A 25,014-nucleotide genomic window follows, 5' to 3' on the forward strand; every position below is an offset into this window, starting at 1 on the left:
GGGATGGTGCGTAGGGAATTGGATGTTGTAATCTGGAGCTTGGGGAGAGGTCCACGGCAGCGGTAAATCTGTGTATCATTGAAAGGTATTGGGATTGATGAAATCACCCTGGGGAGGAAGTGTAGAGAGGGAAAAGAGAGCTCAGGACCAGCTTCTTGAGTACTCCAGTACTGGCTTAGGAAACTGAAAAAAAATGGTAAAAATAATAACAGCTAATCTTTATTAGAAATTAATTTGTGCAGAGCCCTGTTCTCCAACCCTGTTCTAAAGGCTTTACTTGTTTTAACTCAACGCTCAACAACTCTATGAGTTAGGGCGTTGTGATCAGCGTCTAACTGAGTTTTGGTTTCTGACTGCTTTGTTTGTTTCGTTTTGTTTTTTTCTGGCTGAGCCGTGCAGCATGCAGGATCTTAGTTCCCCGACCAGGGATCGAACCCACGCCCCCTGCATTGGAAGAGCAGAGTCTTAACCACTGGACCACCAGGGAAGTCCCATGGTTTTTGACTGCTGAGAGCTTTCAAGCCCCATTCCTCCTCCTTTCCCTTTGGCCCCATATCTGAGCAAGTTCAGTGCTCTGTCCTGGGCACCAGTGGGAATTTCAAACCATGAAAGGCCCAGCCTCTGCACACAAATTCCCACCCCAGCTCCACCCCCTCTCACCACCATAAAAACCTGAAGCCATCCACCATCACCTCACTGCTGTTTTGCCCTAAACTGAACCTGAGCCCTTCACCTTGGGGAATCTTTGTGCTGTTCACTGTGTGAGTAATCGACTATATTAGTTTCCCGTGGATGCTATAACAAACTACCACAAACCTGGTGGCGTAAACAGTAGAAATGTATTTTTTTACAGTTCTGGAGTCTGAAATCAGTTTCACTTGCCTGAAATTAAGTGGTTAGCAGGACCACACTTCCTCCGGAAGCTCCAGGGCAGAATCTGTCCTCAGCATCTTTCAGCCTCTGGTGGCTGCCAGCATTCCTTGACTTGTGGCTGCATCCTCAAAAAACTAGAATCTTCAAATCTTTCTCTGTTCCATCTCCATATTGCCTCCTCCTCTGTGTGTGTGTGTGTCACCTTTGTCTCCCTCTGACAAGGATACATGTGACTGCATTTAGGGCTCACCTAAATGGCCCACCTAAAGATAATCCAGGGTAATGTCTTCATCTCAAGATCCTTAACTTCATCACATCCACAAAGATCCTTTCTTCAAATAAGGTAACATTTCCAGGTCCAAGGGATTAGGGCCTGATGTCTCAAGGAGCCATTTTTCAGCCTACCTCCCATGCATTGGTGCATTCTTGTGTGGAAGAAGCCTGTCCAGTATCCAGCAGGGGATAGCAGCCTCCCAAATAAAACAGCAATATTCTTCCCAATTCACAGATGACTGGAATGAGGGAACTGAGGAGCTTGCGGAAGTGAGGGAAGATGTGTTGTTTGGTTTTGTTTCTGCCCACAGGACTACTCCCTCATTACCTGAAAAAAACTCCTGGATCCTTAATAGTGATCAGGCAAGAAGTGAAAAGGCCATCTGTAGTGCAGTTTGCTGGCCTGGAAGTATCGGAGGAAAAGAAAAGAAAAATGCAAGACCCAAAGGAGCATGCCAATTCCTCAGTATAGAATGAGCTGATTGTAACCATTACCGCTGAGCAGAGCGAATACCTTGAACGCCTGCAGGGAGCTAGCAAGTAACTCCAAAGCTACAGTAGCTGTTCAGACCTGTTTACACGGAATTAAAGCTACAGTCGTTATCCATCACCCTACTTTCAGCGAGCAGCACATACTCAATTCACATCGGTAGTTACCTTGACAGTAGTTACTCTGATGTAGTTTTTCATAATTATCAGGCTGACTTTGACGTTTGTTCTTCACAGTTCCTTACCAGTTTCCCCTGACAGTTTATCCAGCACGTATGGTTAGTTGTATCCTTTGACATTCCTCAGTGAAGTTGGGTTAAGTTCAGTTTCCCCACAGAAGTTAGAAGATCCGGGTTCAAGTCCTGGTTCTGCCACTCTTGCTGAGCAACATGGACCAAATCCCTCCTGCTCTCTGGGTTTCAGATGTTGCATCTGAAAAAGAAGGGAGGTGTATGGCCCTTTGCAAAAGCACACAATTCTTTATAGTGGCTGAAGCATCCTGGACCTTCCCCGAAGACAAATGGTCTAAAAGGCAACTCAAACCACAGTACCACTGACCCACACAGGAGGCTGCTGCCTTTGCAGTGTCTCACGTTGGTCCTGAATTCTAAGACGTGGCATTGGGCAAAGAAAGGTCATCATTCTTCTTTGCAATGACTGTAACAGAGCTCATTCTTGGCAATTACTGTAGATGGGAAGGAGAAAATGCTTTCATGATGAACAAAAGCTTTTGTGTCTCCTCCAAGCAGTGGAAAACTGCCTAGATGGACACACTAAACCACCCTGATGGGAGACTTTGGAATGTCTAATTTGAAAAACAGGCACGTGGCAAGCCAATGAAGGCTTCTGCTTCCCTTCATCTCCATCTCTTTGCTTCTCCCCTACTTGTTCCACTGTGCCAAAATTGAACCGTCTTTTCTCCAGAAACTTTAAAAGTTTACCATAATCATTTTTATTGGTTTTAAGCAATTACTAAATTAATCAGCAAAATAGTACAGCCAGATAACCAGCTTAATGTGCTCCTGGGGTAGACAGCCTTTAAAGAGGCTCTTTATTCCATAACAGCTAACCCATTTCCCTCTAGGATAAAACAGTGGGGACACGGGCTTTGAGCCTGATAAAGTCAGGCTGTCATCCCAAGTCTATTATTTCCCGTGTGACTTTGGGCAAGTTGTTAACTTTTCTGGCCCTCCATTTCCTCATCTATAAAATCAGTCTCATAATAGCTACACCCTACGGTAAGTGGGTTACGTGGATTCTATCCCTTAATGCTCACAGTAGCTTCGGAGGTGGCCGTCATCTGCCTTTACTGTGAGGATTAAGTGAGATAACTCAGGCAGGCAACCAGCATGCAGTAGGGTGCTCAAGAAAATGGTGACCAGTTACCTCCGTGCGCTCAGCTTTGTGCCAGGTACGATAGAGGAAGTCAAGAAGTATTTACTCACTAAACATGAATTGAGCACCTACCATGTATTCATTTTAAAAGTAGAGGGAGAATGTTCAGAGAAAGTACACAACTCAGTTTCTCAATCTTGACTGGTGGTCTTCTGTTAGGAAGGGTTTGGATGAGGTTGGATTAAATACCCCTACTGGCCAGATAGCCTCCAAGTGTCATAGGTTTCTCTCCCGTATTTCCTAGTTCAGAGCTCAGGGCCACAAACTGGGATTTGATCCTCTGGTGGGGGTGGGGTTGTGGAGGAAGCATCCCTGGCATTGCTGATGAGGCTGGATAGAAACCAAAGCAGAGGCGGAAAAGATTTGGGCCATTCAAGTGGTCTCTGCAAGAGAAGCCAGGGGCTTGCACTCCCTCCTGAACAGAAAGGCCTTTCCCCGAGTTGGCCCCGGTCCACTGACTCTCCCTCCCACATCCCCGTCTGTCGCACATGCTCCTTACAGACCTTGCCAGACTCCCACTCTTTGATCTTCTTGGCATCTTCAGGTTATTCCCTGGGTCTGGCAGGAGACTTATATGCCCATTGAAATTCAACTCATCTTACGAGTTTGAATGGCCCCTCTGGGGACACTATCAGGACTGACATTTGAGGCCACCTTTCTATGACATATGGTGAGAACGGCAGCTCTTTAATATGATATGAGCTGATGAGAGGAATTTAATCCCTATTAAAGCCATCACAAATGTATGGTTAATTTTTCAATAAAAATAAGAGTGATATTTATGTAGTACGCATAAACCAATTATGAACATAAATCAATTAATTAAAAGTATCTGGTGGTACTACACACCAGATGTCAGCTTATTGCCAGATGCCAATATTTATAACCTTATCCATCTATATCATACATATACCCTGCTGCATTGATTAACATATAAACACTTTTGAATTACATGTGGTGTATAGGTTTATATATGAGAAAACACAATTAACCAAGGAAAAAACTATAAAGATGGTTGAGGCACTAAACAGCCTAAACAACAAAGGAATGCCAAAGATTAGACTATGGTACATTCAAGCATCAGTGATTTAAAGTGAGAAATGCTGTGTATAAAGACCTCACACTTAGCTTTCAGATTACTGGTTCCAAATTGCAAAAAAATAAAATAAAAATTTTATCCACTGAATTTCACTGAGCCACTGTAGCAGGTTGAATAGCGCCACCCTTCACCCCCCAATTCATGTCCACCTGGAACCTCAGACTGTGATCTTCTTTGGAAATAGAGTTTTTGCAGTTACAATTAGTTAAGAATCTCAAGATGAAATCATTCCGGATTTAGAGTGAGTCTTAAATCCAATGGCTGGTGTCCTTATGAGAAGACAAGAGGACACAAAGAGACAAACAGGGGAAAGCCATGTGAAGATGAAGGCAGAAATTAGAGTGATGCATCTGCAAGTCAGGAAATGCCAAGAATTGCCCACAACCACCAGAAGCTAGGAGAGAGAGGCATGGAACTGATTTCCCCTCAGAGCCTCTAGAAGGAATCAACCATCTCTACACCTTTATTTCAGACTTCTGGCCTTCTGAACTGTAAGACAACACATTTCTGTTGTTTTAAGCCACCCAGTTTGTGATCATTGGTCCAGCAGCCATCGGAAACAAATACAACCAACCACCTTAACTTCTATATCCAAACTTGACAAAGCATCAAAAATGAGAACTAATACGCCACCTGATTTGTGAATATAGAAGTATAAACTCCAAATAACATATCAGCAAAGCAATTCCTGAAAAATAATAACTTTTTAAGACTTGTTTACTAGGACCAGGCAGGTTTTATTTTACATGTTTATTAGAAAAATCTATGATTAGTATTCATCACATCAGAATCAAAGCCATATGACCATCTTAATAGGTGTTAAGAGGGCATTTGTTAAAATCCACATGAGTTCCTAATAATCGTTCTTAATAACATGTGATCATGAACATATTTCCTTAGCAGGACATACAATATGCATCTGAATGTGTGTATGTTGTGTGTCTGTGTATACACACATGTTCTTCCTAGCTCTATCTACTGAGAGGACCTAGAAGCAATGACCCCAATGGCAATGACCACACCTAGTGCCCAGATCCTGATTTCTGAATACCATTCTCCTTGGAGAAATGGACTGGGGCGGTAAATGTACAAGATGCGCCCGAAGCATCTTGTATACCAGAAAGTAGGAAATGCTCGAAGAATAAAAGGATGAGGATATGTCAAAGGAATTTAGGAGCCAACCTGAAAGAGCAGTCAACGGTTAAAGTTGGACCAATTCGAGCAACAAAATAAAGTAGTATAACCCGAAGTATAAAATAAATATACATGAGTTCATACTGACATATACATACTTGATTGAATAAATAAATGAGGTAGAAAGAAAAGCTCTTTCAATTCATAAATATAGGCAGAATAATGGACATAGAAAATCACCCTTTGGCAAACGCCACCGTTTTTAAGAAGAATCAATAGCAGATGCTAAAATTGGTGCATGAAACTATGATGAGCAACAGGATATTTACATAGTCTCAAAATATTTTACCACAAGATATTTATTATTACTAAGGGAAGCATACTAACTTTACAGTGAAGAAAGCCGGCAAAAAATGATCAAAGTTAACATGATCAGCATGGGACGTATCACCGTCACGCACCTCCTGATATCATGCCCTAAGAAGCACACAGAATCACTTCTGAGGCATTCTTGCCCCAAATGCAAAATATGAATTTAATCAAGGAAATGTCAGACAAACCCAGCTTGAATGACATTCTACAAAATAAGTGGCCAGTTCTCTTCAAAATTTCAGAATCGGTAAAGATAAAGACTAAAGGACCATCCCAGATCGTAAAAGATGCAGGAGACATGACAACTACATGCCATGCGTGATCCTGGATTGGATCCTGGACCAAAAAAGAACAGATATCAGTGGAACAATTGTTAACATCTGTGTAACATCTGTAGATTGGTTAATAATATTGTATCAATGTTAATTTTCTGGTTTTGATACTTATACTATGGTTATGTAAGATGTTAACTTTTGAGGAAACTGGATGAAGGGAATATGAGACTCCTTTGTACTATTTTGCAAATTTTTGTCAATTTGAAATTATTTCAAAATCAAAAGTTAAATTTAAAGAAGCGCCTCTCAAATTTTTAAAATCCTAGTGTATATCATGCAATGGAATTTTATGCAAATATTAAATTTAGGGTTTTCTTAAAGTAATAAGGTACCAATGAGGAAATGCTCACACTATATTAAATGAAGATATACTTTGTATGTAAATTTTATGTTCTATATGATCCCAATTCTGTACAATTATTCATAGATATACACATAGCAAAGCAAGAAAAATGAAGGTAATACTGCGAAGGAGAGGACAAGATGATCGTATTTTCAGATGTTATCACACTCTGCTTCTACTTAGAAATACACGAGAATCAACTATAAGAACTCTTAAGATAATTCAATTAGGTGGTTATAAAATAAATGTACAGGATTTAGAGTATTCTGTATGCCAGCAATAACAAGTTGGAAAATACAATTTTAAAAGAAAATCCCATTCACAAATAAAACCTTTAGAATATTAAGGGTAGACTAAGATTTTAGCAAGAGGGATTTGAAATCTAAGCTAGTAAAGAGTTTGGATAGAGCTGGTAGAATTGGTTCAATATGGGGAAAAATAAAGTGAATCAGTATTCTTGCACTATAGGCCATTGAAGAGTAGCAGAATATGCCACCCCAAAATATGACTCTTTGTTAAGGATTATTTTGAGCTGATTATTTTGAGAAACTGCAGACACAGGAGAAGCTCTAAAAACAGAGTAGAAGCTACCCTTTTGTAAGAGACATTTACATTAGAAAGGGGTCTGTACCAGGAAGGGAGCTGTTACTAGAGATCTTTATTTTTTTCATCTGAGACGCTTACCTACATGGCAGGGAAAATTCTGTTTACCGTATATTTCCTCTTCTCACCCTCCTGTGAGTGGCCTTCTTCCCCTTTGAAACCCCAGAGCCCTGTCCCTTTCCTTAGCCCAGGATGGTATATAAGCCTGAATTGCCTGGCTGCCTTTTTGAGACTCATATCTTTGTGGGGTTCCTGTACCTACATATGTGCATACATAATTAAAATCATTTTCCTCCTTTTAATCTGTTTCTTATTACAGGAGCGTCTCATCCAAGAATCTAGAAGGGCAGAGGCAAAATTATTTTTCCTCCTCTACACCATTATAAATACCCTATGAAATAAATAGTTAAATGTGAAATGTTTAACCATTGGGGGAAAATAAGCTAGACATCATTGAGGTGAATATTTAATCCCAGGGGAAGGAATAATTCTTTAAGCATAAGTAGGTAGAAGATATAAAGGAAAAGACTGCTAGTTTTGACTACATAAAAGTTTTAAATTTATTTACTTCAACAAGACCATAAATAAGAATAAGAGAGCTTCCCTGGTGGCGCAGTGGTTGGGAGTCCACCTGCCGATGCAGGGGACACGGGTTCGTGCCCCGGTCCGGGAGGATCCCATGTGCCGCAGAGTGGCTGGGCCCGTGAGCCATGGCCGCTGAGCCTGCGCATCTGGAGCCTGTGCTCCGCGGCGGGAGGGGCCACGGCAGTGAGAGGCCCGCATACCGCAAAAAAAAAAAAAAAAAAAGAATAAGAGAAATAACAAATTTGGAAAAAAATTGAAATATATTTTACAGACAAGGGTCAGTAACCTCAATATGCAAAGAGTGCTTACAAATAAGCAAGAAAAAAACCTCACACAGAAAAAAAGAGAATCCTAGAGTCTCTACCCCAAAACTATTAGAACTAATAAATAAATTCAGCAAAGATTGTAGGATACAAGCATAATATACAGAAATCTGTTGCATTTTTTATACATTTATAATGAAATATCAGAGAGAGAAAGTAAAAAAAAAATCCCATTTAAAATCACATCAAAAAATAAAGTAAAATACCTAGTAATAAACCTAACTGAGGAGGTGAAAGAATTATACACTTAAAACTATAAAGCATTAATGAAGGAAATTGAAGATAATTCAAAGAAATGGAAAGATATCCCATGTTCTTGGATTGGAAGAATCAATATTCTTAAAATGGCCATACTACCCAAAGAAATCCACAGATTTGATACAATCTCTATCAGAATATCCATGACATTTTTCACAGAACTAGAACAAATAGTCCTAAAATGTATATGGACCCACAAAAGACCCCAAATTGCCAAAGCAATCCTGAGAAAAAAGAACAAAGTTGGAAGTTTAACCCTCCCAGACTTCAGATTATACTACAAAGCTACACTAATCAAAACAGCATGGTATTGGCACAAAAGTAGACACATAGATCAATGGAACAGAATAGAGAGCCCAGAAATAAACCCACACATCCACGGTCCATTAACAAACAAGGCAAGAATATGCAACGGAGAAAAGATAGTCCTTCAATAAGTGGTGCCAGGAAAACTGGACAGCTACATGTAAAAGAGCAAAATTAGAACAGTCCTTCACACCATATACAAAAATAAATTCAAAATGGATTGAAGACCTAAATGTTAGACCAGATACAATAAAACTCCTAGAGGAACACATTGGCAGAACATTCTTTGACATAAATCACAGCAGTATCTTTTTGGATCCTTCTCCTACAGTAATGGAAACAAAAGCAAAAATAAACAAAGGGGACCTAATTAAACTTAAAAGCTTTTGCACAGCAAAGAAAACCATAAACAAAATGAAAAGAAAACCTAAGGAATGGGAGAAAATATTTGCAAACTATGCAACCAACAAGGGATTTTCAAAATATACAAACAGCTTACACAGCTCAATATCAAAAAACCAAAAAACCCAATCAAAAAATGGGCAGAAGACCTAAGTAGTCACTTCTCCAAAAAAGACATACAGATGGCCAACAGGCACATGAAAAGATGCTCAATGTCGCTCATTATTAGAGAAATGCAAATCAAAATTAAAATGAGATACCACCTCACACTGGTCAGAATGGCCATTATCAAAAAGTCTACAAAGAATAAATGGTGGAGAGGGTGTGGAGAAAAGGGAACCCTCTTACACTAATGGTGGGAATGTAAATTGGTTCAGCCACTATGGAGAACAGTATGGAGGTTCCTTGAAAAAGTAAAAACAGAGCTACCATATGATCCAGCAATCCCACTCCTGGGCATATATCCAGAAAAGACAAAAACCCTAATTCGAAAAGATACATGCACTGCAATGTTCATAGCAGCCCTATTTACAATAGCCAAGACATGGAAGCCACCTAACTGTCCATTGACAGATGAATGGATAAAGAAGATGTGGTGTATATATATATACATACATACATATATATATATATGTGTATATATATATATATATATACACACACACAATGGAATACTACACAGCCATAAAGAAGAATGAAATAATGCCATTTGCAGCAATATGGATGAAACTAGAGATTATCATGCTAAGTGAAGTAAATCAGACAGAGAAAGACAAATATCAGATGATATCACCTATATGTGGAACCTAAAAATATGATACAAATGAACTTATTTACAAAAACAGAAACAGACTCACAGACATAGAAAACAAACTTATGGTTACCAAAGGGGAAGGGGAAGAGGGATAAATTGGAAATTGGGGATTAACAGATACACACTATTATATACAAAATAGGTAAACAACAAGGACCTACTGTATAACACAGGGAATCATATTCAATATCTTGTAATAACCTATAATGGAAAAGAATCTGAAAAATAATATATATATGTATGTATAACCGAATCACTTTGCTGTACACCTGAAACATTGTAAATCAACTACACTTCAATAAAAAATATACAAAAAAATGAAACCAAAAACAAGACAGTTGGATTAAGAAGATATGGTATATATATGGAACACAATGGAACATTACTCAGACACAAAAAAGAATGAAATACTGCCATTTGCAGCAACATGGATGAACCTAGAGAGTATTATGCTTAGTGAAAAAAGTCAGACAAAGACAAATATTATATGATATCACTTATGTGTGGAATCTAAAAAATAAAACAAGCAAATGTGTATACAAAACAGAAACAGACTCACAGACATAGAAAAAAAAAACTTGTTGTTACCAAATGGGAGAGGGAAAAGGGGAGGGACAGATTAGGGGTATGGGATTAACAGATACAAGCTATCATATATAAAATAGATAAGCGAGCTTCCCTGGTGGTGCAGTGGTTGAGAGTCCGCCTGCCGATGCAGGAGACACAGGTTCGTGCCCCGGTCCGGGAAGATCCCACATGCCGGGGAGCGGCTGGGCCCATGAGCCATGGCCGCTGAGCCTGCGCGTCCGGAGCCTGTGCTCCGCAACGGGAGAGGCCACAACAGTGAGAGGCCCACATACCACAAAAAAAAACCAAAACAAAACAGATAAGCAACAAGGATGTACTGTATAGCACAGGGAATTATACCCATTATCTTGTAATAACCTATAATGGAATATAATACGCAAAAATACTGAATCATTATGCTGTACACCTGAAACTAACACAACACTGTAAGCCAACTATACTTCAATTTTCAAAAAGTGAAAAAAACATACAACAGTACTTACAGGAACAAAATATTAAAAACAGTATAAAGGGACTTCCCTGGTGGCACAGTGGTTGAGACTCCATGCTCCCAATGCGGGGGGCCTGGGTTCGATCCCTGGCCGGGGAGCTGGATCCCACATGCATGCTGCAACCAAGACCCGGTGCAACCAAATAAATAAATAAAAAAAAAAAAAAAAAAAAGTATAAAAAATCCTGGTCCATTTATCTTATACGATAAAATACCACACATCAAAAATTATCTGACAAAAATATCAGAATTATAAAAATAGTTACAAAATACAATATATTGTCAAGTAAAATACAATACAGGGTAAAGTAATAAAAACATGTTATAAAATAGTATTAAAGTATAATCTCAATTTAAATATATATATATATTTATATTATATATTTTAAGTATATAAGTACCTCCACCATTTGGCTTACTTCAAATATAACAAGAAAGTCTGTTTTGAATGTATCGGGAAGCCACTAAGAGTACAAAAATTTTAAACATAATTGAAATTGAAACAGTGTGATATTTTAATAAAAGAAAATTTAATTATATGATTTTAAATCACATATATATAAGTTCATTTATTCAATAAATATTTATCAGGCACCGATTATGTAGCAATCACTCTAGTAGGTTCTAGGGATACAGTCATGAACAAGAACACAAACTTGACCTGTGGCATTTACACTCCGGTACAGCACATGTATTCAGCATACAAATACACAAATAAATATATAACTACAGATTTCAGTAAGTGTCTTGAAGAAATATTACAGGTTACTACAATGGCACATAAAGAGGGACTCATTTGTTAGGAGGGTGGGCATGGTGTGAAGAGCATAGAAAAAGAACTAAAAGTTGTTTTTCAAACGTTAAAAGTGATGATGATTTTAATAGGACCATTAGTAATCATTAGTGATTTTTCCTTTTTATAACTTTTGCTATATTTCCCTAAATTTCAGCAATGAACCTGTATTACTTTTATAATCAAAAGAGAAGAAAATACTTAGGAGCATGCTTAACCAAGGAGGTGAAAGGCTTGTACACTGAAAACTATAAAATACTGATGATGGAAATTAAAGCAGACAGAAGTAAATGGAAAGCTACCTCGTGTTCATGGATTAGGAGAATCAATATTGTTAAAATGTCCATGCTACCCAAAGCAATATACAGATGCAGGGCAATCCCTATCAAAATCCCAGTGGCATTTTTTACAGAGATAGAAAAAACAACCCTAAAATTCATATGGAACCACAAAAGACTCCACATAGCCAAAACAATTTTGAGCAAGGACAAAGCTAGAGGCATCACACTTCCTGACTTCAGACTATACTACAAAGCTACAGTAATCAAAACAGTATGATACTGGCATAAAAACAGATATATAAACCAATGGAACGGAATAAAGAGCCCAGATATAAACCCACACATATACAGTCAACTGATCTTCCAAAGGATGCCAAGAATACGCAATGGAGAAAGGATAGTGTCTTTAATAAATAATGTTGGGGAAACTGGATATCTGCATGCAAAAGAATGAAATTAGACCCTTATCTTGCACCATACACAGACGTAAAGTCAAAATGGATTAAAAACTTAAATGTAAGACCTGAGACTGTAAAACTCCTAAAAGAGCTTCTTGACATCGGTTTTGGCAATGATTTCTTGGATATGACATCAAAAGCACATGCAACAAAAGCAAAAATAAACAAGGAGGATTACATCAAACTAGAAAGTCTTTGCACAGCAAAGGAAACAATCGATAAAATGAAAAGACAACCTACAGAATGGGAGAAAATGTTTGCAAACCATGTATATGATAAAGAGTTAATACCCAAAATGTATAAGGACCTCTTAAAACTCAACAGCAAAAAAACCAGAAATAATTCAATTAAAAACTGGGCAAAGGACTTAAATAGACATTTCTCCAAAGAAGACATACAAATGGTCAACAGGGACATGAAGAGGTGCTCAACATCACTAATCACCAGGGAAAAGCAAATCAAAACCACAATGATATATCACCTCACACCTGTTAGGATGGCTATTATTAAAAAAAAAAAAAGAAAAAAGATAGCAAGTGTTTTCAAGGATGTGGAGAAAAGGGAACCCTTCCATACTGTCAGAGGGAGTGTAATTTGGTGCAGCCACTATAGAAACCAGTTTTGAGGTTCCTCAATAAATTATTTTTTTAATAAACTTATTTACTTATTTTATTTTTTGGCTGCATTGGGTCTTCATTGCTGTGTGCGGGCTTTCTCTAGTTGCGGCGAGCGGGGGCTACTCTTCATTGCGGTGCACGGGCTTCATTGCAGTGGCTTCTCTTGTTGCGGAGCACAGGCTCTAGGTGCATGGGTTTCAGTAGTTGTGGCACGTGGGCTCAGTAGTTGTGGCTCACAGGCTTAATTGGTCCACGGCATGTGGGATCTTCCCGGACCAGGGCTCGAACCCGTGTCCACTGGATGGCAGGCAGATTCTTAACCACTGCACCACCAGGGAAGTCCCAAGGTTCCTCAATAAACTAAACAGAGCTACCATATGATCCAGCTATCCTACTGCTAGGTATATATCCAAAGGAATTGAAATCAGGATCTCAAAGAGATATCTGTAATCCCATGTTCATTGCAACATTATTTACAATAGCCAGGACATGGAAGCAACCTAAATGTTCATTATCAGATGAATGGACAAAGAAAAGGTGGTTGTCTTAGTTTGGGATGCTATGACAAAGTACCATAAACTGGATAGCTTAAACAACAAACATTGATTTCCCCAGTTCCAGAGGCTAACGGTACTGTATTGTATACTTAAAAATCTGCTAAGAAGATAGATCTGTTGTTAAGTGTTCTTATCATAAAAAATAATAGTAAATAAACATGGTGGTAAAAAGTTTTTGGAGGTACTGGGTGTGTTTATGACATAGATTGTGACGTTGGTTTCATGGGTGTATACTTGTCTCCAAACTCATCAAGTTGTTTATATTGAATATGTACAGCTTTAACGAAGTGTTTTTTTTTAAAAAAGACATAAACAGTAAATGTAAAAGAAAACATAACAAAAATAAAACAGAAATTTTAAATATTACTGCTTACTTTAGCCAATCCTCCAAAAATCATACTGTCTAACAAGGACAAGCTGACTTACCTAAAATGTGTCCCTGTGTACATCTCCTCCCGTGGCCTGATGAACACAAAGGGACACCTGAGCCTTGTCTCAACTGCTCTTCAAGTCATTTTTTAAACTTTGTCATGACGTTGATATCTCCACCACTGGCTTACCTCAAATGCAAAAAAGAAAGTCTATTTTGAATATACTGGGAATCTTCTAAGAGCAAAAATTTTAAACATAGTTGAGAAAATAAGATAATGAACATAAAGTACTTGGCCCAGTGGGCGGAAGACGGTGACTGTTCAGTCAATGATGACCAACACCACCATCATTGTTATTACTTCTCAGTATATATTTACAATCCTCCTTTTGAAATACCATAAGACCAATAACTTGGTAGCCTCATGGCTCTCCACATACTAGGGATAAGCATTTTTTTGCATGCAAATACGCCATATTTATTGATTCCTCTGTCTCTCCTCCATGGAAGAAAATACCGTTGGTAGAAATAAGATATCAGCCTCAACTTGTACAGATACCCAAGATCTTGTAAGTCATTACAATGTGTTTTTGAGAGTTGCCACTTCACTGCTCTATAAAAAGCTTCCTGGAAAAAGTATTAACAGATGGCCTCTTACTCTCTGAGACTGTTAGTAGCACACCAGATGGCAACCCAAATGAGAAGATTCAACTTAAATTCTCCAAACTGAAGGAACTGTGACACTAGCTTTTTAATAGGTGTGCAGCATTAGAGGTAGCAAAGAAATGATCAGCTAAGATAAAAACTCACTTTCTCTCCTTATTTCAATGTGGAATACAGTCTTCATTGCCTTACCAGTTTGCCAGATCGTTCTGATAAAATGCTGGAAATGGTTCGCCCGACACAAACAGAAATTTTATTTGAAATGACTGACAGATTTATGAGGTGTAAGGCTAGTCTAAAGAATGAACATACAAGGCAGTGCCCCAGGGACGAGTGCTCTGTGGCACAGACACTCCTTTTTCTCCAGGACAAGTCAGTCATTAGTTTGCAACATTTTGCTCTTATTGTTAGAAATATTAGGCCTCAGCTCAACTATCAAACTTTTGACAGGGAGGTAATAACTGTTCTGAGATACTCATCTTTCCAGATGTCCAGTTCATCCTACTGGTGAATAAAAGCCTGGGCTGCAGGTTCCCTTCTCAGGCATCGCTACTGTACCAATTCTCTCAGGGTTCCCTGCGTGCCAAAATAACATTGCCCCATTAGGGTTCAGAAAAGGCCAACGGAGTCTTCATGTTGGCTTAGGAAGGTATCCTTCTACCATCTTAGGTTACATTAGTCAATGAAGATGTTTTTGGATATCAGAGAGTACCCAAATATCAATGTTTCAAGACACCATGGAACCGCCCCCCCAAGTTGGCACTCAACCACTTCATTCTGCAGGCTACCTTGGATCTTCAAATATGGAAGCCAACGGGGCACACTGTACAGATGGATTTTTGGCAAAGTGGCTGGAACTATGGTCTGCAGTACAAACACACCATATTAGAATATGCATATATATGCTGTGAATCAGTCATTTGAGAGACATGGTGGATCACAGGCTCTCTGACTATACAAGACTGCCGTCCTCTCCTGTCTCAAGTGCAACTCTACCGCAGGGCTGAGGTAGACACAAAGGAAACATGAAGGCCACAGACCACATCCAACTGTCAGGAGTTCCTTCCAGTTTTCTTGCAAGCTCCTAGGACAGCTAGAGGCTGTGAACCTCTAGCTGTGAACCAGGGATTGGGTCCATCCCCTGCTCTCACGAACCCTCCATACCTGTGAGTTTTAAGCTAAGACTGTGAGCACCGTTTCACAGTCAGACATGGCTCCAGGGTTCCAGAGCACAGGTGCTGTCTAAAGAAAGAGTGAGTCCATCAAGGGGGCTGACCAGCCTGGAAAACCAAGTTCAGAGAAGTGCAAGTTGTCATGCATAGCCAGCACCATCTGAAGGAGAGAAATCCTGGATCTGGGGTTGCTAAGGAGATGATCCTTGCTCAAGACAGGAACAGAGCACCGAGCTCCCTCAGTGCTGGAGTAAAAAATGCCCACCCCCAGGCCACCCACCTCTCCAAGCAATATCTGGCTTAATGATTCTGCTTCCCAGGTCTCTGGATACCAAGAAGGAGACACACAAACATTCTGGCTACTGGAAAGAGGGAAGTACTGTTATAGGTTCTTCGACTTCTTGCTTTCTGTGTCACTGCCTAGTATTTCAGTTGGCACGAGTCTGTCCTCACTTCTGGCACCCTGACATGACACAGCTTAAGTCTGAGAACCAGCCTGCAGAAGTGGAGTTCTTCACCTGGGGTTCATGGCCTTTTAGGATAGGTCTTTAGGAGTTCAAGGAATTCCACGAAGTTATATGTATAAATGTGTGCACTGGTGTGTATGACCATGTGGGGCTAGGAAGTAAAAAAAAATTCAGATTCCCAAAGTGGCCTGTGACTCAAAAAAGGTTCAAAAGCGCTTCTCTAGCTTCCTGGTTGGTGAACACACGTGGGTGCTGGGAGGGTGGCATGCCCAGAGAAGTCACGGAAGCTCCGTGCCGCCCCCTATCCACCCACAATACCCTGCCCTATGCACCTCTTTCATTCGGCTGTTCCTGAGTTGTGCCCTTTATAATAAACCAGTAATAGTAAGTTTCTGTTTTTACTCACTTCTCTAGAATGTGGTGACCCAACCAAGAAGCTGCTCTTGGGAAACCCTGAGATGGTACCTAGGTATCTAGACAGCATCACCGCATCCCCTTAAATTGCAACAGTGCAATGCCTAAACCATACCAGGCAGGACCATTTCTATTATTTCTAAAGATTGTCAGAAAAGATTTTACAACACCTCTCAGTTATAATCCAAAAGACAACTGTCCTCAAAGTAAAATAATAATTCTATTATTTGCTACCAAGCCTCACCCCACAGAAAGTTCGTCTTTTCTGTACTTCTAAGTCTTAGTGTCATTGACTCATATTCCCCAGGAATTATAAGGGAGGTCTGGTGGAAGGGTAGTCCTTCTTAATCCAAAAATGCCTGGGCTTTCTTTACCACGTGATGTATTAGAGCTCAAAAAGAGGTGGCATTAATCTCCTAATAATTAAATGAATCCATGATTGCCAATGAACAGCAGAGGACAATGTATGAACTTGCAAACCATGCAGATGTCCTCTCAGACAAAGAAAGGATTTATAGAAAGTCAAATATACTGACAATAACATCACATATTTATCATGGTGGTGGACGCAGGCAGAAACCCACAGAGGAAGTCTTCCTCTTGGCTTCGGCATTGGCTGCCAGCCAAAATTCACAGGCTATAAACAATGAAAACCTTTCCATGAAGAAAGTTAGGAGTGGAACTCACTTGGGGTCCCCAACTTTCTGAGGAAGTGCTCAAGCCATAAGTCAAAGCAACATTTTCATCAGCCCAAGGTGGCAGGCAGGATAAATGACCTGGCCATGAATGCACACGTTGAGAGGGAACTGTGAGAGGGGCCCTCAGGAAATACCTGAGGAATGCTGACGCCCATCTCTGTGGGCCTGGGCTGGAGACGAAGGCCCCAGCGAAGGTGTTAGCCCACCGTGGGAAGCCGAGCTCCTCCAAGCCTGTCTCGCTCCAGTAAAACACAAAGGCTTCATTGTTGACTTTCTGTGGAAACAAGGTTCTGGTTTTACTAGCAGCCTCATTCAGGGAATGTGCTGCCTGGCCTTGTGTGTTATGCAAAGCTAAGAAGGTTGAAGGTGGCCCTAAGTCGGGTCGTGGGCCCTAAAGCCTAGTGATGGCCTGGTCCATGAGAGCAGATGTCCACAGATTTTCCACTCTACTTTCCCAAGGTGTTGACGTTTCCCAGCTTTTGAAGATGCAAATTTGTGACGTGTGAAATGAAAAGTCCAGTACCCGTTCCTTTGAAAACCTAAAAGAAAAAAGTCACTTAGAAAAACTTCTTTCCCCTTGAGGTCACTGGGTTGAGTCCACCCTCGACTGGTTGTTACCAAAGTTCATTACTCAGACTTAAGTTCTAAATATCAAGGTTTCAGGGCATTGAGAGATGAGGGGAGAAAGGGGGGCTGAGAGGAAGCTGGGGGAAAGATGGGGGCACCGGAACTCTCAGCGGCTGGGCCAACGGGGGTCCAGACCCCAAAAAGCAGTGCATTATTGCTAGGGAACCCGGAAGAGTGGTCTCAAGTCCATGAGGAGCTTGCAGGAATGAACCCTCCTTATTCTTTGTTTCCACTGTTGAAATATCTGCAGGACGTTCTTGGGATAAAGAAGGGGAACAGGTCCTCTCCTCCTGCCCAGTGAATCATAATCACGCTCTGCTCAAGAGTTTTTTCAGGATCCTGGTCTCCCACTCGGGACGAGTAGAAAGTCAGAGGTGATGATGGACACCTATGATTCCCAGAATACTTGCCATTATAGAATTGGGGTTCAGAGAAGGGCTCCCACAAAAAAGATGTATCACTGGGAAATTTAATGGGCACGTTCGAATCCTTAATTAGAGCTTTTCTGTGGGCAGGAATGGGTAGAGAAGGGCAAAACCATGTGAATCTGCAGATGCTAGATGCTGGGCTAGATTCCTTCCTGTGTACCAACCTCCCAGTGCCTCCATCAGAGTTACAAATGGCTACATGTTCTGAAACAGTCACTGAAACCACATAAAATAAATACACACCCAAAGGTCAAAAGACTCCTCAATTTGTCAAGTGCCTGGCACAGCGTAGAGGAGTCAGCACATGGAAGAAATTGTTATGATCACATAGTTGTTTGAAACTGTTCCCAGCTTCTCCAACTGGACTGAGTTCCTTGAGAGCAGATGCCTCTTGTTATCTCCCTGCTGTACAGAGCACAGTTTCTGAAAGATAGAGTCAATGTAGGCAGCATTCAGTAAATGTTTTTCAATGACTGAATGGAAGGAAGAAAGGAAGGAAGTAAGGAAGGGAGGGATGGAGGGAGGGAGGGAGGGAGGGAAGGGAAGGAGGGAGGGAGGAAGGAAGGGAGGGAGGGAGGGAAGGAGGGAGGGAGGGAAGGAGGGAAGGAGGGAGGGAGGGAGGGAGGGAGGGAGGGAAGGAGGGAAGGAGGGAGGGAGGGAGGGAGGGAGGGAGGGAAGGAAAGGAGGGAGGGAGGGAGGGAAGGAGGGAGGGAGGAAGGGAGGGAGGGAGGGAGGAAGGGAGGGAGGGAGGGAGGGAAGGTGGAAGGGAGGGAGAGAAGGAGGGAGGGAAGGAGGGAGGGAGGGAGGGAAGGAGGGAAAGAGGGAGGGAAGGAGGGAGGGAGGGAGGGAAGGAGGGAAAGAGGGAGGGAGGGAGGGAGGGAGGAAGGGAGGGAGGGAGAGACGGAGGGAAGGAGGGAGGGAGGAAGGGAGGGAGGGAGGGAAGGAGGAAGGGAGGGAGGGAGGGAAGGTGGAAGGGAGGGAGGGAGGGAAGGAGGGAAAGAGGGAGAGAGGGAGGGAGGGAGGGAGGGAGGGAGGAGGGAGGAAGGAAGGAAGAAGAAAGAAAAAGCGCTACATAGTCATTGCATGAAAAAAAGAACTTTCTCTCATCCTCCACAGCAGATTAGTACTTCTGATTTTACTTCCCAACATCTTTATTTTATTTATTTATTTATTTATTTTTTTGTGGTACGTGGGCCTCTCACTGCTGTGGCCTCTCCCGTTGCGGAGCACAGGCTCCGGACACGCAGGCTCAGAGGCCATGGCTCACGGGCCCAGCCGCTCCGCGGCATGTGGGATCTTCCCGGACCGGGGCACGAACCCGTGTCCCCTGCATCGGCAGGCGGACTCCCAGCCACTGTGCCACCAGGGAAGCCCTACTTCCCAACATCTTTAAAGCCATTCCTCCACTTCCTCTATCGCCGCTGCCACCATCTCGTCATGCACTCTAACCTGGCCTCTTCAAGTCTCGTAACTGGCCTTTCTTCCACCTATCTCAGCTCCCCTTCCAATCACACTCCACTCCGCAGTCAAAAGAATCTATTTAAAATTCATACCCAATCATCGCGACGGCCTCCTTCTTAAAATATTTCGGTGGATCCAATGCACACTTGGGATAAAGACCAACTCCTTACCATGGTGTGGCCGATTAAATGTGTGCTGAGAAGACCAGCATGGCCGCAGTGACGGGACTCCTAAAGGCAGAGCACACAAGAGGCCAATTCAACTTCCGAGGAACGATATCCGTTCCAGGCGAAGGCAGCCCAGGTGGCAGCTGCTGAAGAAAGCCCTACTCTACCCAGACGTGGAGGATACCTGTGACTGAGACTGAGCGGACTAAGAAATTAGAGAGAAGAAATTTTGGACTTTAATTCTTTGGAATTAAGAATTCTAAGCTTTGGACTTCACTCAAGTACTTTAAAAACACCCATTTACTAACCAAGAACTGCCATGTTGAGAAGTCATTATTGTCTCTCTTGTCTTTATTTTATAAATTTATTTATTTATTAAATTTATTTCTTTATTTTCGGCTGCGTTGGGTCTTCTCTAGGTGCGGCGAGCGGGGCCTACTCTTCGTTGCGGTGCGCGGGCTTCTCACTGCAGTGGCTTCTCTTGTTGCGGAGCACGGGCTCTAGGTGCACGGGCTTCAGTAGTTGTGGCTCGTGGGCTCTAGAGCACAGGCTCAGTAGTTGTGGTGCATGGGCTTAGGTGCTCCGCGGCATGTGGGATCCTCCCGGGGCAGGGCTCGAACCCGTGTCCCCTGCCTTAGTAGGCGGATTCTTAACCACTGTGCCACCAGGGAAGCCCCATTATTGTCTCTTCATTAAAGCGGGTTCTCAAAGATACCTTTTGATCCCGGTTCGAGTCACTGTATGAATTTATTTTACAGCATTTGCCAATGCGTAATGGATTCCAAGAAAGGCTTTCTGTTATATCCCCTTCATTTTTTTGGTCAAATATTTATTGAGCACCTACTATGTTTCAGGTACTCTGCTAGGTGATGGGGTATCAATAGTAAAAAAGAAAGATATGGTTCCTTCCTTCAAGGAGCTGGGAAGTGTTCTGAAGGAAAAGAACAGGGTGCTTTGAGAGTGTATAACATGGGACCTGACCTAGCCAGAGGGGACAGAGAAAATACGACATTCTCTCTGAGACCAGAAAGGTGAATAGGAATTACCCTGACACGGCACCTGTCAGTAGGATCTTGGTTAAATGGAATATTCAAGAAATACGGTATTTAGGTTCATTGAAAGTTCTAGCTTTTTAATTAAATAATTATACCTCATTTATAAAGACTAAAATTCCAGTCCTTTCATTTCTATTTTCTCGCTTTACTGTTATAAACCCTCAATGAGAGAGACTGAGAACGTATCATTCTCTCTGGTTTTGTAGATATTTTCTGTGTCCCATCCACATCCCTCAGCCCTTAGCATTTCCATGCACACTGGCCCTGCTTCTTGCTGCCAGCATCTGCATCTCTTTGCCTGAGCGCTATCTCTGAACACAAGTGTCTGCTTCCCCTGCCCACGTGGCAGGCCTGAAGGATGAGGAACTAACCCTGTGCTGGAAGCAGCTCTGAACCAATGACTGGTGGAAGTCAGTATATGAACGACCTAGACCTTCATCCCTTAGGCAGGACAACTTGGAGGCAGGTATTCTACTCTGGTACCTAGAGATCTCCAGAGGGATTAAGCTGCCATTGTCCACAGTGGTAACTGACTTCATAACACACACTTCGGTGGTTGTTTTCTGCCTTGTGGCATTTCTGTATTCCTCTGTAGGTGTTTCCTGAGATCACCTCTCTAATGGTTAATTTTATATGTCAACTTGGCTAGACCATGGTGCTCAGCTGTTTGGTCAAACACCGCTCTACATTTTCTGTGAAGGTATTGTTTACATGTAATTAACACTGAAATCAGTAGACTTTGAGTAAAGCAGGTTGCCCTCCATTGTGTGGGTGGGCCTCATCCAATCAGTTGAAGGTGTTAAAAGAAAAAGACTGAGGTTCCCCCAAAGAGGAAGCAATTCTGCTCTGGATGGCCTTCAGACTTGAGCTGCAACGTCAATTCTTCCCTGCATCTCCAGCCTGCTGGCCTGCCCTGCAGATTTCAGGCTTGCCAGCCCCCCAAATCTATAGCTATATCTATGCAAATATATACATGCAAATATACATATAGAAATGCATACATAAACAAATACATACACAAATATATACATATATGCATTATAAGTAGAACATACGTGTATGTGTATATATATCTTTGGATGCATATATTTGAATAGATAGATAGAGCTAAGTGACTTACTGAAGTCACAAAATGTCCTCGACATAGAGTTCAGCCGAGAAGCCCCATCTCCTCACTGGCACGTGATTTGGCAAACACTTGCTTTGCCCTCCTCTTCCCACGTCCATGCAGACGTGGTGAGTCGATCTTTTCCTCTGGGCCCAGTCGTATCCTCAGAAACGTTCTCAAGCCTCACGCTGGGCAGCCTTTTGCAGTCAGTAGGGCCTGGTGTACAAGAAGAGACCCGTTCACCACCCCTGTTCTGGACCGCATGGAGAACCTCTCTGAAACACATCGCCATACTTTCTGACTTTGGTAGCGGCTGGCAGAATCTGACTAGCTCTTCCCACCTCTGACGCCCGACCAGCAACTTGAAGTGCATTGCAGACCCACACCCCACCCTGCCCGCCACTCCACACACTTCCATGCCCATTCAAGCCTGCTCCATTTCCTGACAGCACCCCTCCCCCCGAACACCCACGCCCAGGCACTGAGCTGGGAACTGTGGCACTCCCAGAGCCCAGATCTGATGGCCCAGCCAGAGCTGAGGCTATCATGGGCCTGGCCAGGAAGAGGTGGTACTCTCTGCTGATGGGCTGAGAAAAGCAACTCAGGAGGGAATGAACTCCTCTAGACACAGGGAGTTATTTCGGTCTCTCCTTCCAGTGGCCTTTGGGGGAGCGGCTGGCTAAGAAAAGAACAAAAAAGTGTCCCAGAGCCGATCCTGTTCTTCACGCGTCCTCACACATGAGCCTAGAGCTCGTTCACATATTTGCCAAAGTGCTTGCAGATGCTGCAACTTCTCTTCTTATGGAATCTAAGGCCACAGATTTGGGAAAGTGGATTCGCAAGATAAACGCAGCAGAGATGGCAAACCCTAGTGGGTTAAGAGCAGCAAAGGGGGCTGGTGCAGGGACCCCTGGCCCAGCTGGGAATCTTCCGACTGTCCCCGGAGACAAAGCTGACCATGTTGGTCTGGGCGGCTCCTGGAAGATGGAGGCGTGGAAACAGCGGGCCCCTCCCCCCTCCAGGCTGCGGGTCTGCAGCACACAGCTGCAGCGCATCAAGACAAAAGGGAGAAAATGAAAGGGCTCTAGGCTGCAGGTTGAGCGGGACACGATGACGAAGACAGCAGGAACCTTCCACGAGAGGAAATGCTTTAGCAAACAGGGCCTGGCCTCTGAGCCCTCACCCCCACCTTTGGCCTGCTTTGATCAGCACAGGCCAGTGGCAAAAGCGAGGATGCTGGGAACCAGCAAAGCCGAGGCTCCCAATTCCTAGCGGGAAAACAGTCTACCTTTTCTCCTACGTGCGTACATAGTTTGTCAAGGTCACGTTGATGAGACCAGAAATAGTGAACCAAAAGCCATCTGGATCAGAGATTAGGAGACCAGGGTCCAAGTGTCAGCATGACCACCGACCCCCAAGGTGACACACCCAAGGTCAAGGGCCGTCCACACGCAGGGTGATATTGCGGTAGCATAACCACTCTGAGGCTTTGTGTTTGGACAGTTGTCTGTACAGTTCACTGGTCTGAGCAAATCCTGAAAACAACCCAGTGAGACAGGCAGGTGTATCATCCCATTTTACACATGACGTGACTAAGACTCAGAGAGGTTAATGCGCTTACCTAAGGCCACAAAGCTAGTCAGCGGTGGAGTCAGAATTCACACTCTCAAATCTGGGCCCATTCTTACCTGCCATGGTTTCTCTTACAAGCTCTCAGAGACTGATCAAAAAGTGATGCAGGGCTTCCCTGGTGGCGCAGTGGTTGAGTCCGCCTGCCGATGCAGGGGACACGGGTTCGTGCCCCGGTCCGGGAAGATCCCACATGCCGCGGAGCGGCTGGGCCCGTGAGCCATGGCCGCTGAGCCTGTGCGTCCGGAGCCTGTGCTCCACAATGGGAGAGGCCGCAACAGTGAGAGGCCCGAGTACCGCAAACAAACAAACAAACAAAAAAGTGATGCAACAAATACTTTTTCAAGCACTCGTGAGGCCCTGATCTGAGTGCTGAGTGTGAGAGGGCAGTGGTAAAGAAGATATGACAAGGAAGATATGCCCCAGGAAGTCGGGAAATGTGTGTGTGTGAGTTTGGTTTGAGGTTCAACTCATCCAAGTCTAGTTTATAAAGAAAGAAGAAAAATAAACCCAGGAGATTACGTTGCTGCTTATAGCGAACACAGCTCCCACGCGGACAAGAGCAGGCCTTTTTCAGGACTCCTGAGTGTGACAGCTGGGAAGGATTGGCCCCAGATGGGGAGACCCAGGCCCAGGAAGGAGATCTGTCTCAGGTCACCCCATGGGTCACGGGCAGGATAAGGGTCAAGGCTTCAATCTCAGGACTGGGAGGACAGAGATGCGAACATAGTCCCTAACCTCCAGGCAAACAATGAAGAAATGTTATAAATATGTCAGAGACCTTAATACTTACAAAGTCATTATTCCATTAAGTAGCTTCTTTTTAGCAGAAGTATTCCCTGACCAGAGACCCCCTTCCCTCTTAATGTTTCTACTCCAGCAGTGGCAGCTTGGAGTGTGCAGATTCATCAGAAGGTCCCTCATCTCACGGAGCTTGGAAAAAAAGAGGGGACATACTTCTGGAACAGATGCCAGACATTCCCCGGGCGTGACACGTTCTCAGGCCCGAGAGGGGGCGTGGCTTGCACAAGGTCATCCAACCTTCAGGCGGCAGAATAGGATCAACCCGGATCTGTGTGGGCTCTCCCGGACCCTCCTGGGAATTCTGCTTGGCCACCTGAAGGTCCAAGCTGACCCGAAAAAGGGGACCAGAGGTGGGGGGCTCATTGGAAAATCTGATTTAGTCGTCAAGACCAGAAGATAGAAATTCCATGGCTGCGCATCCCCACTGAGTCCTGGAGCCCTCCTACCAGGTGGGAGAGCCTTGAGAAGAGTCTGGAGATGTGGACATGAATGTGTTGGGACCCCAGTGATTTCAGGAGCCCCCCGTTCAAAATGCCCTATGTTGCCACCTATAATACCAGGCA

At 42.9% G+C, this 25,014-nt stretch overlaps 1 long non-coding RNA gene across 1 annotated transcript; it reads right to left on the reverse strand.

Moving 5' to 3' along the window:
- Nucleotides 1-887: 887 nt before the first annotated feature.
- Nucleotides 888-22,016, reverse strand: LOC117198850 (uncharacterized). The gene is made up of 5 exons (XR_004480099.2): nt 19,781-22,016; nt 18,471-18,650; nt 17,307-17,711; nt 13,815-14,997; nt 888-2,067 (listed from the first exon to the last, which is right to left on the reverse strand). It is a non-coding gene; the product is annotated as an uncharacterized LOC117198850 (long non-coding RNA).
- Nucleotides 22,017-25,014: the final 2,998 nt, after the last annotated feature.

Source organism: Orcinus orca, chromosome X (assembly GCF_937001465.1).
Source record: "Orcinus orca chromosome X, mOrcOrc1.1, whole genome shotgun sequence".
Lineage (NCBI taxonomy): Eukaryota > Metazoa > Chordata > Mammalia > Artiodactyla > Delphinidae > Orcinus > Orcinus orca.